The sequence below is a fragment of the Pterocles gutturalis genome, unplaced genomic scaffold (assembly GCF_000699245.1).
Source record: "Pterocles gutturalis isolate BGI_N339 unplaced genomic scaffold, ASM69924v1 scaffold51183, whole genome shotgun sequence".
Taxonomy (NCBI): Eukaryota; Metazoa; Chordata; class Aves; order Pterocliformes; family Pteroclidae; genus Pterocles; species Pterocles gutturalis.
Window position 1 is genome coordinate 3,885 of NW_010127622.1, and position 7,457 is coordinate 11,341.

The 7,457-nt window shown below is 39.1% G+C and overlaps 1 pseudogene; it reads left to right on the forward strand.

The window, feature by feature from the left end:
- Window positions 1-711: 711 nt before the first annotated feature.
- On the forward strand, window positions 712-7,038 carry LOC104466022 (annotated as a pseudogene).
- Window positions 7,039-7,457: the final 419 nt, after the last annotated feature.

The window sequence follows — 7,457 nt, forward strand, 5'->3', positions numbered from 1 at the left end:
GGATTGTATTGTTCAATCCAAAAATACATACTTTGTACAAGGGCATGTCATGATAGGACAAGGGGTAACAGTTTTAAGCTGAAAGGGGGTAGATTTAGACTAGACATTAGGAAGAAATTTTTCACTGTGAGGGTGGTGAGACACTGGAACAGGTTGCCCAGGGATGTTGTGGATGCCTCATCCCTGGAGGGGTTCAAGGCCAGGCTGGATGAGGCTTTGAGCAACCTGGGCTATTGGGAGGTGTCCCTGTCCATGGCAGGGGGGTGGAACTAGATGATCTTTAAGGTCCCTTCCAACCCAAAACGTTCTATGATTCTGTGATTTTCATATTTTTTTAGTCCTTAAAAATGAATCTGTACATCAAATATGTATAAAAAACAAAAAAATCTGAATGCTTAGGAATTGACACTATATTTAAAGCTCAGATTATTTACCAAGGTTGGCATATATTTGTGGATAGTGTGAGTTGAGCCAAAGTTTCGTATTTTTCCTATCTGGAACACGTGCCTTGGTCTTTTTCTTCAAGTACCAATGATTTTTCTGCATCATCATAAATCAAACAAAATATTTACCAAATGTTTCCATTTGAAAGACCCATAGCATTGAGGCCATCAAATATGAGAAAACAATGAAGTCTAAGATGACTGCTTAAATATTTAAATAAGTGTTGTATTTTATGTATGTGGTTGTAATTATTTCTGTTCTTTCCAGGTCTGTACATTAACGAAGGAAGATAACCGGAGAGTGGGGGTGATTCCCAGTGATGAGCAGCTCCACGTGTTACCTCTTTACAAAATTTCACAGACAGATGAATTTGGCACTGAAGAGGGACTGGAAGCCAAGATAAAAGCGGGAGCCATACAGGTGCTCACAGCTTTTCCCAGAGAAGTACGGATGTTAGCGGAGCCTCTCAGAGCTACAAAGAAAAAGAAACCAGACACAAGGAGGAACCCGACTGAAAAGCAGCCATTAATAGATAAAAAATATTCAACACCATTAAAGCTGAAAACTGAAACCCCAGAAAATCTCGGCAACACTTTGCATTGTTTAGGTGAGTGGTGCTTATTAAAGTCTGACAGTCTCTTCTGATACCTCTGTTGCTTCTTACCCTTCAGAGGGGAAGGAAAAGTTTCTTAATACTCAGTTTTATAAAATATTTGTTTATTCTGCATTTTAGGGGCTAATGAGCAAGTCATTGTTGTCAATATGCACAGGAAAAAAGACAGGTGATTGCCCAAAAATAAGTTTTCAGTGGTGTGTTAGTACCAGTGAATTATTTCCAAGTTCCCTTATTCTAATAAATAATAGCAGTAGAATCATCCTGAAATGCTGTTGTAGGAATGTTTGTCCAAATAACACACATGAATTTCTGTCATTTGAAAGTACAAGAATGGTGTTATCCACTTCATATGAAAGACAATGGCTTTCTCAGAATCTGAGTTGATGATAATTTCCTATCAGTGGCATGGGTACTGCTGCAAAGCAAGAGGTGTGCAAAAGAACCCCACGTTTTATGTAATAAGACAGTGCTGCTCAAATTGTTCCTTGAAATTTCTGCCAGAGAGGCAGAATCTGTCAGCAGGGATGTAAAAGCTATGCCATGGGTTTTTCTGTTACAAGATGACCTATGGCCAGAGTCTTCTGCTACAGTTCATGTTGTGCCACATAGAGCCATGACTTGACTGAGCTGTGTGGAGGTGCTTTTGATGTATGTTATTGTACCGGGGGTCAGATTTTGGACCAGTACTTCAGAGGCCAGAACTATGCTATGGGACTTTGCCGTAATGAGAAGCAGAAAAGAAGGAAGAGGTGGAGGAAGCCATGGACTTAGATTCTGTGAATAGAGGGGGAAGAAATAAAAGGAATAAAAGCATAGACTATCTGCCTTTTATCTGCTGTAATTTTGAATTTTATTTCATGAGAGACACCCAGATATATGTAGTAGATTTAAAGGGAGGAATAATAGTTCAATGTATTTAGAAGAACATTTCAGGGGGGGAGAGGGAAGAAATCCATTTGACACATTTTCATAATTTGCACTCAGCACCTGGCTTTCTCTCAGTAGAGGAGTCAGGGCAACCAATAAACGTTGTGTATAGCAAGATGGAATAAGAACAAGAAAAGCAGAATTATCGACACCCCTATGAAATTAGACATTCAGTTAATCTACATGCAAGTTTATGAGAGACGGTCCAGGCTTTGAAACAAATATAGAAGGACTCCCTCAGGCTGAGGATGACGTCCAACAATAACTCTGAAGCAATGATTAATAACTTCCATCATGCCCCGGGTGGACTGGAAGTCCTGGAAGCATTAGAGGGCTCTGGCTTGGGAAGGCATTCTGAAATTGTGTGATCTCACTGGAAAGTTGTTTTGAAACACTGAAATAGTTATGAACCATCTACCTGTACATGACACTGTACTTATAAATAGGCATGGCTTCCATATCTGAAAACTCTGCTTTTAATGAATGATACAATAACCAGAGTTTTGCCATATGCTTTAGGAACATAGAACTTTATTCCTTGAACATGCAAAAATAATAAAATAACTGTAAACAAGTCCACTTACATAATTTATTTGGACTTCAAGTATTTTGGTAAAGTAATTTAAAAGGGCTGCTGATAAAAATAAGTCACAGAGTAAGGAAGAAATACTTTTATTAGTGAGAAAGTTGTTCAGAGGTGGAAAAAGAGAGAATGTGAATAGAAGTATTTATTTTCTATCATAGAAGTGCAGGTTTTGTCATGGAAGTTTTGACAATAGAATCCCTCAAAATAGATGTAAACACTGTAACCCCCAAATCCGCTGAGAGCACATATTGCTGCAGTTGGCCACGTGAACAATTTCAGAGGGGCTTCACTAACTGGGCAGCAGTGTCAGAGGAAGTTCAGGTTTGCAAAGGACAACGTGGTGCGCTCTGCATGAGGTGAATAACTTGACACATTTATGTGCATCATTTGTGTTTATCCTAGTCATTCAGGACGATGGCTGGGTGTCACTGTAAAGACCTCAGCACTCTGCTGCTGCCCTGCCCCAGTAAAATGCAAAGATCTGTAAATTATAGATTTAGAATATGACAGCATTTTACTTCTACGTACAGTTTTTGTGGTTATAGGGGATCAGCCACTGACTGGTTCTTTCCGTTCTGACAGTGGGAGGTTATAATTTTAGTCCTGAAGAATGGAAAGTTTTAGTCTACCTGAGACTGTTAAGCTCAATATGAAAACAAAATCAAAGGGCCTGTGAGACAGAGGAGTTGAAACTAGATGATGGAGTAGTCACTCCTGATAGTAAACTAGAGGAAACAATTGATTATTAAAATCGGGATCCCCTCATATTAATACTGGCATTCAATTCTGCTCACACCATTTAAACATAAACCAAAAGACAAAGGTTGGAAAAATAGGTTAAAAAAGATAGAAAAACTTACTAGGGGAAGACAAAGTACTGACTACAGCTTTAGGTAAGTAGTGAGTAAAGTACTGCTAAAGATAACAAGTTAGATACTTCTATTAGATTTTCTCCTAAGGTAAGAACAAAAGAACGCTTAGCTACACTACAACTGTAAGGACAATGATATTGATAAATGGTGTATGTGATGTCTAGTACTCGATTTCCTGATGAGGGCAAGAGTTTAGAATATTTGGTTTGCTTTTTAAATATTAAAAAGAACATGGAGAATGTTCAATTAGATTAGATAAGTGTGGTATATTCTGTCAGTCATGCTTTTGTTCATGTGAGGCTATCTCTCTTTGGAAGTAGCCTGGGTGGATCACGAGGGAGTCACGAGGCCAGCTACGTTGCCCATTGCATAGCTTTGCTACGTTCTTTTGAAAGAGACCTGACCAGCACTTCAGAGCCATGGCAGCATCCCCCAGCTGGAAAGCCCGGGAAGTGTGAGAGTCCCCTCTAACCTGCATGTCTTCACTACCTGGAGAACTGGAAATTAAAAAGGGAGAAGAGAGGGCTCTCTTGTCCTCTTTACTGCCTTTATCTGTCAGCAAAGATGGTGATGAGGAGGACCTTTGAGTGCTGAAGGCAGATTAAGTCAGCTTGGCAGAGCGTGCATATGTGAAGACCTGGTTTGAAACTCAGCTGTGCCAAATGCTTTGTAGAAACGCTGTGTATTAAATAAGGTGCCCTTGTCAGGCGCCTTTTGCCAACACCAAGCAGGACAACTCTTAACTTTTACGTTTGTGCTAATGCTGAGAGGCTTTGAAATCCTAAATTATTACTAAATACTTATTAATTAAAGATAGAGGCCTTACATCCTTCCTTATGTAGTCCTGTCATTTAACCACATTTTTTCTGGACAACTAAACTTTACAGACGGAAAGGTTATTTTTATCTCTGCAAATATTAGCAATTATTCTTGGCCTGTATTGGATAGAACAGGAGATAACCATCAACTTAGAGACAGTTTCTTAGCTAGCCACAGCAGAGCAGTACTGCAGCCAGCAGTTCCCAGTGGAGGCACATCAGATTCTGAACAGGAAGCATTCCTGGCGAGCAGTGCCACCTTATCTACACCATTACTGATTGCCCTCTACCCATATATTTGAATCAGCTTCTCTTAATCTCTGCTACTTTGCCCAGCAGAGCAAGGGGCTTCTGGCAAGAGGTGGGGAATTTGCTGCAGCCACGGCCATTTTGAGAGTGCTGTGGGTTGTTAAAATATATTTTCTGAGAATGTAGGGCTCTCTTCAGGGATGATAAAAAGCTCAGTGTGTTTCAGGTCTTTTGGAGGAAGGCATTAGTCTGGGGTGAGATGCTTTGAGTTTGATTTAAGAGAAAAGGTTTTTAAAGAGTTGATGCGGCTTACTTATGTCCCTCCACAACCTCAGTATTCGTACACTAACGATTGTGTCCAGAATTTATCCCACTTTGTCTTTTTTGCATCACTATTTATAACTTATTAGAAGACAGACTAGAAGAAAGAATAGTTTTTCTATATTCAGTAAAGCAATTAAACATTCTGTGCATTTATGGAACAAAGAAGAAACACTGACAGAGACCGTCTTTTATGAGAATGTGTGAGAGCTCTCTGTGGGGTGCCAGTTTGCCAGCAAAACACATGTAAAGCAATTTCAGGGCATGATGCAAAGCCCATCAAAATCAATGGAATTTTTTCCTGTTACTCCAGATTTGAGGAGACTATTCCACAAACAAGCATAACCGCAGGGTGCCAGGACTAGAAATTGATTAGGGAGCTGACATAAATTGAACAAGTATGTCTCTACAAACATCTGAAATAATTAATGTCTGGCAATTGAATGGAAGACAGCCAAATCCCGTGAGGCAGCTTTGTAAGGATGGATTTACCTGGAGTATGTTGCCAGATACTATTTTTTTTTTTAAATTTCTGAGTAGTTACTTGCTAATGCACAAATCATTGTCATTCCGTAACTTGCTTGCTTTGATGGACAAGATCTATAAACACACTTTTTCCTTTGATCATAATATGAGGTTAACGCAGTCAAGAATTTGTATTGTTTCACAGGCTGAATTTCAGACAGACTGAATTTCATCATTATGTAGAAATTTTTGCGTAGTGCTTCCTGCTAGCCGGGGCAGTGCTGAAGGGCAGCAGTCAGCTCTGTGAATCAGGACTGAGTGGTTATTTCATTTTATGTGTTTATTTTATTAATTCCTCTATGAAATACCTTTCTTTCTTATATACCAGCAGTCTGACTGGAAAAGGTTAAGGCGTTACTTCGGCAAGTTATTACGTATGTCATTATGGTCATAGAGGTATTCCCAAAAAGCTAAAAATAACCATTTTGAAAAATCTGTAGTCATCATGTATGTTAGAAAGCAAGTATTAAAGTATTATTAAAGGTATATTTTATTAACTAAGTGAGGAAAAGTACTTACGCTTTGGTGTCCATTTTTTTAGGGAACAAAACAGATGCTTTAAAACCTGGAATAAAAATGGAGACTTCCGATCACCTCTATGCCATGAAACATACTTCAAACACTACTAAAAATTGCTCTTTATTAAAACAGTACACGGCTCCCTCCCCTTTCAAAGTGGATAGTTTACATCCTTACTCATCTTTAGCACATAAGCCTGGCATAACAGCAGTGACTAATATTCAACAAGATTTTTCAGTTCCCTACGGGTATTTTGAATGCAGTAGTAAGCAACCTCATGTGACACCTTATGTTAATTGTAAGAACTTCGATGTGTCGGTCAAAGATTATACTGGAATTTTGCTGAATGAGAAGGTGAATGGTGTGCCACCGATTCTTCCAGAGGTCACTGCTCCAGGCCCCCCAGCCCATAAAGACCCCCTGCCCACTATACTTGAACATCAGCCAGACAAACAGAATTGTCAGCTTCAGTTAGACAACTCTCCTTCACAGATGATCAGCTCTTGTGATTTGTCAGTACCGCTAAGCTCTCCAGCAAAGGATGCCATTAGAAGTGAAACTGACTGTTCCCATGGATGTCCAACTGAAAAGGGCAGCTCCCATCAAGAACAGATGTGTGACTTTGACTGTGTTGACGAGAAGCAAAACAGTGTATTGGAACAACCAACTGATTCTGAAGAAAAAGCTGAGGAACTGTGGTCAGACAGCGAGCACAATTTTTTGGATGATGACATTGGTGGGGTTGCTGTGGCACCTTCTCATGGTTCTATCTTAATTGAATGTGCAAGACGGGAACTCCATGCTACCACACCTATTAAAAAACCCAACCGCAATCATCCCACAAGAATTTCTTTAGTTTTCTACCAACACAAAAATTTAAATGAGCCAAAACATGGTTTAGCCATGTGGGAAGCAAAGATGGCTGAGAGGGCAAAAGAAAAAGAAAAAGAAGCTGAAAGATTAGGAACGGAGAATACTGAACTAAACTCCAGCAGCAGGAAAACAAAGCAAACAAGTGAAAACAGAGATATTTTCTATGAAGATAATGAGTTCAACCAAATTCCATCACGCAGAGCATTAACAGTAACTAAGGATAACGTAATAACAGTATCTTCTTACGCCCTTACACGAGTGGCAGGGCCTTACAACCATTGGGCATAGGTTTCAGTATCGAATGCCTCCTCTTGGTGCAGTGTTACACAGCGTTTCTTTAAGGTGCTGTTAAAGAACAAGTCTTGTGTCGTTTACTATTTGCTCATCTCAACCATTTTAAGGCTGAGGTAAAAAAAAGGGGGGGATTTCTTCTTAAACTGTGACTTAAACATTTGGTGGTGCTCAAGCACATTTTAAGCAAAAAAAAAAAAAAAAGTTGTATAGTTTTAATACATTCTAAAAAAGATTTTGTTTAGGTTATTAACCTTGATTCGATCATTCAGTTTATTACCTTTAGGAATTTATATTTTGGTGCTTTAAATCAAGTCTGTTTACTACAAAAATCATTTATAGGGATTTTAACAGGTTCACATTTTATGGTGTTAAATCAAGTTATACAGTAATAGCTCTACACAGCTCTTGGTGCT